Here is an 11,092-nt window from a genome sequence, read left to right as displayed (position 1 = left end):
ACGTATAGATGGCGGGGCCCTCACAAAATGTATGGTTTAATTAGAATTCGGAAGGACCGTTTAGCGAATTTCACGGTCTTCCCAAAATAATCAACGCGATAGTCTCTTTAGGCGCGTGTTTAATATTTTACTTTCTTAAGCCTGGGTGTGCATTTCATGCGACCCGTATCCAAATCCCAAAACATCAAATAAAACGTGTTCCGGATTGTGGGTGCATTTCATGTGATGCAGTCCAAAGACGTGTTTTAAGCGATGTTCACATTTCTTTTAAAAACAATAATAATAAAGCAGTTAAAAGATAAAATTTGCACATAAGCTCATATTTGTATAAAATCAGATAATCAAGCCGAATATAACAGTTGAGCGACCGTGCTAGAACCACGGAACTCGAGAATGTCTAACACCTTCTCCCGAGTTAACAGAATTCCTTATCCGGATTTCTGATACGCAGACTGTAATATGGAGTCATTCTTTTCCTCGATTCGGGATTAAAATTGGTGACTTGGGACACCCTAAATCTCTCAAGTGGCGACTCTGAAATAAATAAACCAATCCCGTTTCGACTGTCCTTTAATTGGAGAAACTCCCTTATCCCCTCCCGGGTACGTAAAAAGGAGGTGTGACAAGCCTGATTATATCCTTGCGCATTGTCATTGTCGTTTATATATTTTCTGATCACGTCATAAATAAAAAAGGTAGGAAAGCAATATCTAGAGATGCAATTCTAGAATTATCCATGTATCTATATTAGTCAATAGTTACTACTACTACTTAATACTATTCAAAGTCTTTGTAAGTTTCACAATAATTTGGATGTACGAATGAAAATCAACATCCGATCTTCATTTTTCTTTCATTTTAAACTAGAGAAGGGAAAAGGAAAAAGATTTTACAAACACGAACTTAATCGTTCCGTACTGTTGTTCTTCCTTCCTTCTCTACATGACTATTTTTTCCCTAATAATGAAGGCCACGCATGATTGGTGTATTTCCAACGAAACGAGCATCTGGTGCTGTGGGTGCCATAACTGGTGCCTGAGAATCCGGTGACGGAGATCGTGCGTCTATATATTCTGTGTCTGGTGATGGAGACGGTGCGTCTGTATAATCTGCGTCTAGTGATGGTGACGGTGGCTGAGCATCCGGTGGTGGCGGTGGTTGTGTAGGGAAATGACACCGAAAAGTAACGATAATAATAATAATATTGCAATAATATTATTTGTGAGCGGAAATACACAAATTGGCTTGAGTCGTGTTGGGCACTGTCCCAAGAAACTATTTCAGTAATGTGAAATGTCTCTCCAGAATTAAATAAGCCTACCTCTATTAGGGAGGATACAGGAATCAGCGAAATAGTAAATTACAAACCCGACTATTTTAAAAAAGGGAACAAACAAAGTAGACTACAAAAGGTCTACTTGAAGGCCTATTTATATGCTAATTGAGGGGCTTAGGTCATGTCAAGTGTATGACACTTGTTTAGTACTTCTCATGCAAGTTGCCACATGGTTAGACATTTGTCCATTTTTTGGAAAATATTACAACAGTTCTCCCACATATTTTCAAAAAATTCATATAAAGAAGAGTAAGATTTGCTGGATTTGTATGGTCCAAATGCAATAAGTTTGGTGTCTTTTGGACTATGAACCAAACTTAGATCAATAAAGTTTAACTCACAGAATTACTGGTGAAATATAATATTTCAATTAACCAATAATTCTTATTGTAAGTAAGAGATTTTATCAATTAAATTTCGACCCCCGGTAATTTTGCTGTTCAACGTGATTTTGCTTCCAATAGGCCATGCGCGTGCCTGGTTTTTCACGAGAGCTTTAGAGACTAGGCCAAAATCTCATAGGAGCGGCTCACTCTACTCTCATATAGGTGAATTCATCAAGTGTATACTTCTTTTAAATACACCGTCCATAAGGATTATGAATTTCATTAAGAGTTATACCTCAGCCTCTCAATTAATAGCAATCAAGCACTCTCTTTTAGTGCTTCAGTGCCAATATCGACTTGTTATTACTCATATGAACCTACTTCATGGGATCTCCAATCACATAGGTTGGGTTACAATCTTTATTGACAACATGTCGGCCTTAACCCCATCTCTTTTGAGGTTTGAAGAACTAATTTTCTTCCCACGGGTTTAGTCAGAGGATCGGCCAAATTTATCTTTGACTTCACATAGTCAATGAAAATTATTCCATCTCTCAACAACTGTTTTATGACATCATGTCTCAATTTCATGTGTCTACTTTTACAATTATAAGATTTATTCTTTGCTATAGCTATTGCCGTCTGGCAATCACAATGTATAGACACAGGAGGCAATACGTCCTTTATTAAAGGGATATTAACTAAGAAGTTTCTTAGCCACTCAGCTTCTGAACCAGCTAACTCCAGAGCTACAAACTCTGATTCCATAGTCGATCTAGCAATGATCGTCTGTTTAGCTGATTTCCACGATATCGCACCACCACTAAAGGTGAATACATAACCATTAGTGGATTTTGTCTCATCTGAATCACAGATCCAGTTTGCATCACTGTACCCTTCTAAAATAGAAGGAAATCCACTATATAGGATACCATAATTCATGGTTCCTCTCAAATATTTCATTAGTCTATCTAATGCTGACCAATGCTCTCTGTTGGGATTATGAGTATATCTACTCAGTCTGCACACTGCATAGGCTATATCAGGCCTTGTAAAATTCATTAAATGCATCAGACCTCTAATAATCTAAGCATATTTAGACTGAGCAACTGGGTCACCATTATTCTTTTTCAACTGAGAGTTAGCATCAAAAAGAGTGCTCACAGATGTGACATTAAAAAATTCAAACTTCTTAAGAAGTCTCTCAACATAATGTTCTTGTGACAACATTATGCCATCTTCACTCCTTATAACTTTAACTCTCAATATCATATTTACTTCACCCAGATCTTTCATATCAAAATTGGAAGATAAAAATAATTTAGTACTTTGCACAATATTTAAACTTGTACCAAATATAAGCATGCAATCAACATATAGAGATATTATCACATAATCATTATCTACCACTCTAGTATAAACACATTTATCCACCTCAACTTAAGAAAAATCGTCTCTCAGTAAGACTTGTTCAAATTTCTCATACCACTGCTTAGGAGCTTGTTTAAGGCCATAAAGAGATTTAATTAATTTACAAACTTTATTTTCTTGTCTAGGAATGACACAACCTTCAGGTTGAATCATATAAATCTCTTCTTTTAAATCACCATCGGGAAAAGCAGTTTTCACATCCATTTGGTGGATAAAAAGCTTACCGATTGAAACTAAGGCAATTAAAATTCGAATAGAAGAAATTCTAGTCACTGGTGCAAATGTATCAAAATAATCTATATTTTGTTTTTTTTTTTTAAAAAACCTTTTGCTACTAACCGAGCTTTATATTTATCTAAAGATCCATCAGGATTAAATTTCTTTTTGAAAATCCATTTATAACTAACAGGCTTTGCACCAAGAGGTCATTCAGTTAAAATCCATGTATTATTTTTCTTAATAGAATCAATTTCAACTTTTATTGTCTCTTTCCAATATTTAGCATCTGAAGAAGATATAGCTTCAAAATAATTTGATGGTTTATTATCGACAAGAAATGTTTGAAAATCATTTCCATATGAAAAATATTCTTTCCTAGGCCTTTTACTCCTTCTCAATTCCTCATTAGAGGTAATTTCACTATTTGTTTCGACAGGTGTATGAGAAATTTTATCAGATAGTGGAAAAACAAAGAATTCTGCATTCTTTGTCTCAATTATAGTATTGCAATCAATCACATCACTTTTTAAAACAAGAAATCTATATGCAACACTATGTTCAGCATATCCAATAAGCATGCAATCAGCAATTTTAGAACTTATTTTTTTTCTTTTTCGGTTCAGGCAAAAGAACTTTAGCAAGGCACCCCACACTTTTAAATATTTCAAGTTAGGTTTATAGCCCCTACATAATTCTTACGGACTTTAGCAATATTTCAGCTACTCCATTTGACTCAGGTGAATGAATTATTCCATTCTTTCACAAAAATCATTTAAAGATAAATATTCTCCACCTCTATCTAATCTAATTCTCTTGATTTTTCTACTAAGTTGATTTTCAACCTCAGTTTTATAAGAAATAAAAGTATTAAATGCATCATCTTTATTTCTAAGCAAATACAACTTAGTATATCTAGAAAAATCATCAATAAAAGTTACATAATATCTTTTACCACCTTTAGTCATAGTCTGTTTCAAGTTGCCTAAATCAGTGTAAATTAAAGATAACAATTCAGTTTCTCTATTTACGGAAAAACAGGTGATCTTTCTAGTACTTTTAGCTTCAGCACATATTTCACACTTGTTAATACTATTTGAGTGTAAACCAGATATTAATCCTAGTGACTACATTTTTTTATATATGTGACATTAACATGTCCTAGTGTTGCATGCCTTAGAGAAATAGACTCAACCATATAAGCAGAAGTAGATACATTTCCGTTGATAACATCAGTAATATTAAGTACAAAGAGTCCTTGGTTACAATAGCCCTTTTCCCACAAACACATTATTTTTGGTCATTATGATCTTATCAGATTCAAATGACACTTTCACTCTGGCTCTTCCCAACAAGGATACAGAGATCAAATTTGCCCTCATAGTAAGAACATGCAGTACATCAACAAGGGCTAAAGTTTTTCCCGAAGAGAGTTTCAGGAGAACTTTACCCTTACCCAAGACTTTGGTAGTACTTGAGTCTCCAAGATAGACTTTTTCTCTATCATCCTCTACAGTAGTATAAGAGGAAAATGCTTCTCGATTTGCACAAATGTGCCGAGTAGCCCCAGAGTCTATCACCCATTCTTTTGCATGTGCTACAATGTTTACTTGAGAAATGACAGCTGCAATAATATCACTTCCTTCGGCTAAGTTAGCCTTAGGAGTATTAGTTTTTTCTTTGTCATTTCTTGCTTTGTACTTGCACTGTGAAGCATAATGGTCTGGGTTTCCACAAACAAAACAAGAGCCCTTTTTCTTTTTAAGGTTAGGATTTTGAAGCTTGCAACCTAGAGACTTATTCTCGTACCTTTTGCGGTTGTTGTTGCTGCTTTGCACTAAGTTTGCTTTAAGAGCTGTCATCCTAGCTTTGGCAGATTCTTTTCTGTTGGAATCTTCAATTACGATGTGGGTCACAATTTCCTCAATGGTGAAATTTTTCTATTTGTGCTTTAAGTTGTTTTTGTAGTCACTCCATGAGTCAGACAGCTTCTCAATTAGTACTCCAGCAGCAAACTTCTCTGGTAAAGACATCCCCTCGGTCTTCAAGTTTTCTAACAATTTTTGAAATTCGTTGATTTGTATGTTCATCTCTTTATGATCTCTCATCTGCCACTGATAAAAAATTTCTACTACAAATTTTTGTTTTGTAGCATCTTCAGCAGTGAATTTTTTAATTAAAGCTTCCCATATAGCTTTTGCTTCTTTATAACTGCAATACACGTCAAACAGTTCGTTAGAAATAGTTTACAATATTGTATGACGGCATACCTTGTTGGCTATCACACCTCCTTTTTACGCCCCCGCGAGGGTGAATGAGTTTTTTCCAATTAAAGGACAATCGAAACGGGATTTGTTTGTTTATTTCAGAGTCGTCACTTGGGAGATTTTAGGGTGTCCCAAGTCACCAATTTTAATCCCGAATCGAGGAAAAGAATGACTCCATATTACAGTCTGCGTACCAGAAATCTGGATAAAGAATTCTGTTAACCCGGGAGAAGGTGTTAGGCATTCCCGAGTTCCGTGGTTCTAGCACGGTCGCTCAACTATCATATTCGGCTTGATTATCTGATTTAATACATATTGAACCTATGTGCGAATTTTAACTTTTAACCGCTTTTGTCATTATTATTATTTTTATCAAGAATTGCAACATCGTGGAAACACATCTCGAACCACGTCACATCAATGCACCCGTGGTTGTTGGCATATTTCAACTCTGTTGAGATTTGGATTTGGGTCACATAAATGTACACCCGAGTTTAAGAAGCCAACATTATTAAATACGCGCCTAAAGCGACTAGCGTATCATTTTTCTTTGGGTAGGGCCGTGGAATTTTGCTAAACGGTCCATCCCGAATTCTAAATATTCAATTAAACATTTATTGAGGGCCCCGCAATTGGTGCATTTTATTGGGCGAGGCTCATCTCATTTTATTTTTAAAGGACAGTCCTAAAATGCCTACATTTTTCTCTTATTAAATTTGTCTCTACAAAATAAAAGAGAAAATGTCTTAATTTATTTACATGCTTGAGTTGTTATAGATGGGTTTCGAATATGATTCATAAAATCTGAAAATGATGCAAACAGGACAGTCCGTTGCCACTGCGGGCCCAGGCCCAACGTGTATGACATAAAACTAGACCTGGGCTATCTTATTCACATGTTACTACCTAGTTACATTATACTAGGCATGTTCTCAGTTTGTCAAATTAAAAAAAAACTTAGCAATCTAATTTTAATCCTAGACCATTTACATGCTGAAATTAACCAATATTATTTAACTAAACAATATTCCTACCAAGTTCCTAAATGGCCTATTCGTTTGATTTTTTGACTAGACGGAGTTACTACACCATTTATTTATTTTTAGGCAATATATAGATAGTTCATCCGTTAAGCTATCGTCGGATGTTCCACTATATATATTAAATAGCTACATGATTCTGATTTTTGCAAGCTAAATAATTTATACATACAAATAAAATTCAGAATATAATTAAATTAAATTTAGAATTTCAACTCTTCATTTTCGTATTCATGCTTCATATTTCGGTTTACAATAACCAGCGTGTCAGTTGTGTACCTGATATTGGAAGCAAAAGAAAAGGGAGATCAGCAGAAATTCAGTAGCATAAAACAACAACAACCCCAGCAACCAGTAACAACCAGCAACGAGAAACTTAGTGACAGATTTTAAAATCAAGACAAAAAATCCAGAAACACCAACAACAATCAACGGACAGAAGCAAAGGGAATCTTTTCAGATTTTGAAAGACTAGTTAGTGTTTAACCCTTAATTTCTCAATCCGTATATCAGAATATTTGGATTGTAATCAGGTGTATACTATTCTTCTTTTTGAATTTCCAGAATGTTTTTCTTTTTATTTTCTGAAGTCTTAGTATTTTTCGGAATTTCCTCTCTCTTAAAATTTTCTTCTGTATTCTCTGTTCTCTCTCTATTCTCCGTTTTATTCTGTCCTCTCCAAAATCTGATCAAGTTCTCTTTTTATTAACATCTTTCAGCATTAAAAAAAATTAAAACTCACTATCTTCCACTCATCCCCCTTTTAATCCCACTACCTAATATTTTGTCCCCCATTTTATTAAACAAATACCCCATTATATCTTGTCCCCCATGCTTATATTAAACAATTGCATTATTCTCCACCATTATATCTTGTCCCCCCATTATTGATTATTTTAATATTATCTTAATTTTAATGGAAAGAACACTCAAAATAAATAATTATTCAGAATTTTAATTCCAAAAATACCCCTCTGCCCTTACTGAAATTACCATTTTACCCCTGAACGTACTGCAAATTACCAAACTACCCCCATCAGCTATAACCAATTCACCTAATTAATTTCAACCAAAATACAACAAATATGACCAATTTCTAAACAAATTTTTAACAACAAATTCAAACTAAATGATGAACAACAAAGAAACCACTAAAATTATCTTGATTGAACAATATTTTTAACAACAAACAAACCTACTTTCAGATTCAACAACAACAAACATGTATATTCAGATTTCTAAATTCAATAATCATTTGAACTTAAAATTAAATCTAACAACATTACAACCAACAATTTCTATATTAAAACTAAACAAGATCATGAAGCAAACTGAAGAAATAATCATAAATGATAAACAACAAACAAGAAAATCAAACTTATACTAATTTCGGATTCAAGAACAATCAAACAAAGTATGAACATAAATGAAAAGTTTCAACAACAATAACAAGCAAGTTTTATTCAAATTCAAATTAAGCTTAAACAAAACAAATAAACATATTCAAACCACTAAACTTCAAATAATCAATTGATCTTTTTAATTAACTCCAATAAAATTATAACAAAAATACATGATTCATAAAATTAAAAACCAAAACATAAACTCACATTAAATTACCGAATTAAAAACGAACTTCAAACAAAACAAAAAATGAACACGAATTAAATCTAAACTAAACAACAAAGATGGATGATTCAAGCGATCAAACTAACATTCTTTTGTGTTAAAACTAAACCAAAACAAATGAATAAAAACAAAAATGAAGGAATAATCAAGAAATGATAAATAATGAACAAGAAAAGAATCAAACATATACTTATTTCAAATCCGAAAATATCAAACAAAATACGGAAGAAATGAAACTTAAAACAACTGACCGGAAATGACCAACGATGAACTCGAACGGACTCAAACGAAACCAAACGAAACTTTGACAGAACTTCGCCGGACTTTAACCAGACTGCTTCGCTTTTCCTCCGTGTGTGTGCGTGTAGTTGTGGAAGTTGCTATGGTTGTTTGGTCGAGGGACTGACGTGAGGGAGCAAAAACCACAGCCATGAGAGGTGAGGTTAAGCAACGGCAGCCGTGGCAGTTGCTACTGGTTGTTTGGTCGATGAAGGCGACGATAGTCGTTTGGACATGAAGACGACGGGGTTGGGGACGATGGATGTTGGTTCACTGCTGGGCGGTGTTATGGATGACGGACTGTTTAGGCGGAACGAGGAAGAAGATGACCGGAGCTCAGCAAATAACCGTGGGAGCTTGACGTTGGAGAAGAAATAGAAAAGAGCCGTTTGGACGTGAAGGAACAGAAGTGAAGAAGAAGAAGATGACGACGGGGCAGCCATGGGAGATCGACGAGCTTCATCAATGGCGGATAGGGCTGGGACAGTTGGACGAAAAAGAAGGAGATGAAGGTAAGAGAGGAGCGGGTGAGATTTTTCAACAGTGAAAATTTTTTAGGGTTTTGTTTTTTGAAATGAAAGATAGGGAAATAGGGGTGTTGGGTCTTTTGGGTTATGGACTGGGTCGACCCGATTCAAAATGGACCGATTCATGGGGAAGGTTGGGCAATTGTTTGGGCCTGTGGCTTGAATTTGAAGAAGAGACCCAATTCCGATTTTCTGTATTTTTGTTTTCTTTTTTTCTTTTATTTTCTAAAACTAAATTCTAAAAATCCTTAAATTATCATATGGAACTAAATTAATTTATAAAAGCGCAAATTAACTCCCAATAACAATTAACACACAATTAAGTAATAATTAAGCATGAAATTGTACAATTGGACATTAAATGCTAAAAATGCAAAAGATGCCTATTTTTGTAATTTTTAGTTTTTGTAAAACAAACTTAATTACTAACAATTGTAGAATTAAATTCTACATGCAAAATGCGACATATTTTTGTATTTTTTATTAATTTAACAAATAAGCATGCGCAGACAAAAAATACAAATAATTATACAAAAATACCACAAAAATTCAAAAAATTGTACACCAAGGAAAAATCATTTTTTTTTGAATTTTTTTGGGAGTAATTCTTTCATAGGGCAAAAATCACGTGCTTACATTGGCATATTGCCATAATTCCACTATTTTATTATCAGCGTTTGCACTAGATTGTGGATGCAGCAGTGCATGTGCAACACCATGGACATCAAGCAGTGAGAAAATACGTTCTTGCCAACGTTTGAAATTTTTATTGGCGAAAATTTCAATATTTGATACATCTGGAAATGGCCTGGCATATGGCAGTACAACTGGGGCTGGAGCAGCGGATGTAACGTCAATATTGGCAGTATCAGTAGTATTTTCAACATCAGTGTTTCCCATAGTTTCTTAGATTGTAGGGAAATGACACCGAAAAGTAACGATAATAATAATAATACTGCAATAATATTATTTGTGAGCGGAAATACACGAATTGGCTTGAGTCGTGCTGGGCACTGTCCTAAGAAACTATTTCAGCAGTGTGAAATGTCTCTCCAGGATTAAACAAACCTACCTCTATTAGAGAGTATACAGGAATCAGCAAAATAGTTAATTACAAACCCATCTATTTTAAAAGAGGGAACAAACAAAGTAGACTACAAATGTTTTACATAGGTAAGAAAAGGAAGCTAGGAGGAAAGAAAGAGACAAAGCAAAATATGTTGATACATGATGTCTACTTGAAGGCCTATTTATAGGCTAATTGAGGGGCTTAGGTCATGCTAAGTGTATGACACTTGTTTAGTACTTCCCATGCAAGTAGCCACATGGTTAGACATTTGTTCATTTTTTGGGAAATATTACAACAGGTTGTTCAGCATCTGGTGGTGGTGGTGGTGCTGGTAGTTGCTCAGCATCTGGTGGAGGAGGTGGTGGTTGCTCAACAACTGGTGGTGGTGAAGATTTGGCAGGTGGCGATACGGTGGTGATTTAACTGGTGGTGGTGGAGACTTAACAGTTGGTGGTGGAGACTTAACTCGTGGTGGTGGTTGCTGGCTAGGTGGATGATTACGGGGACGTTGACGTGAAACGGGTGGAAACTTAAAACGCAGAAGAGTTGCATCAGACGAAGTTTCAATGTCCTTTCCATGACTCAGTTCTAAAAATGAGCAAACTACTAAAACTGAAAGTTGTATAAGCACCAGGGCCTTCACAGATATGATAGCCATACTTGCTCAAATCAAATGTGAGTACGTAAAACAAAGTAAAGGGGAGCGAATTTATAGTAGGAGGTTAGATGGATAATGGGCCCAACGATTAAATGGATTTGCTATAATCTATTAATATTCTATTATTAATATATTAAAAGAGAAGCAAATTCATAATATTATGCCAAGTGTCAAAATAAAATATCAACATGTGTCATGTTTTCGGATAAAACTTCAATAAATTTGAAGATTCAAAAAAAATTAAAAAGAACAAAATACAAAATTTAAATAATTAACCAATTCAGTTATTGAACATCGTCGAGTCCCATGTTTTT

At 34.7% G+C, this 11,092-nt stretch overlaps 1 pseudogene; it reads right to left on the bottom strand.

The window, feature by feature from the left end:
- Positions 1-903: 903 nt before the first annotated feature.
- Positions 904-10,778, bottom strand: LOC138884169 (classical arabinogalactan protein 9-like; annotated as a pseudogene).
- Positions 10,779-11,092: the final 314 nt, after the last annotated feature.

Source organism: Nicotiana sylvestris, chromosome 2 (assembly GCF_000393655.2).
Source record: "Nicotiana sylvestris chromosome 2, ASM39365v2, whole genome shotgun sequence".
Lineage (NCBI taxonomy): Eukaryota > Viridiplantae > Streptophyta > Magnoliopsida > Solanales > Solanaceae > Nicotiana > Nicotiana sylvestris.
Note: the sequence above shows the minus strand (reverse complement) of the source record. Positions and strands in the feature narration are given on the sequence as shown.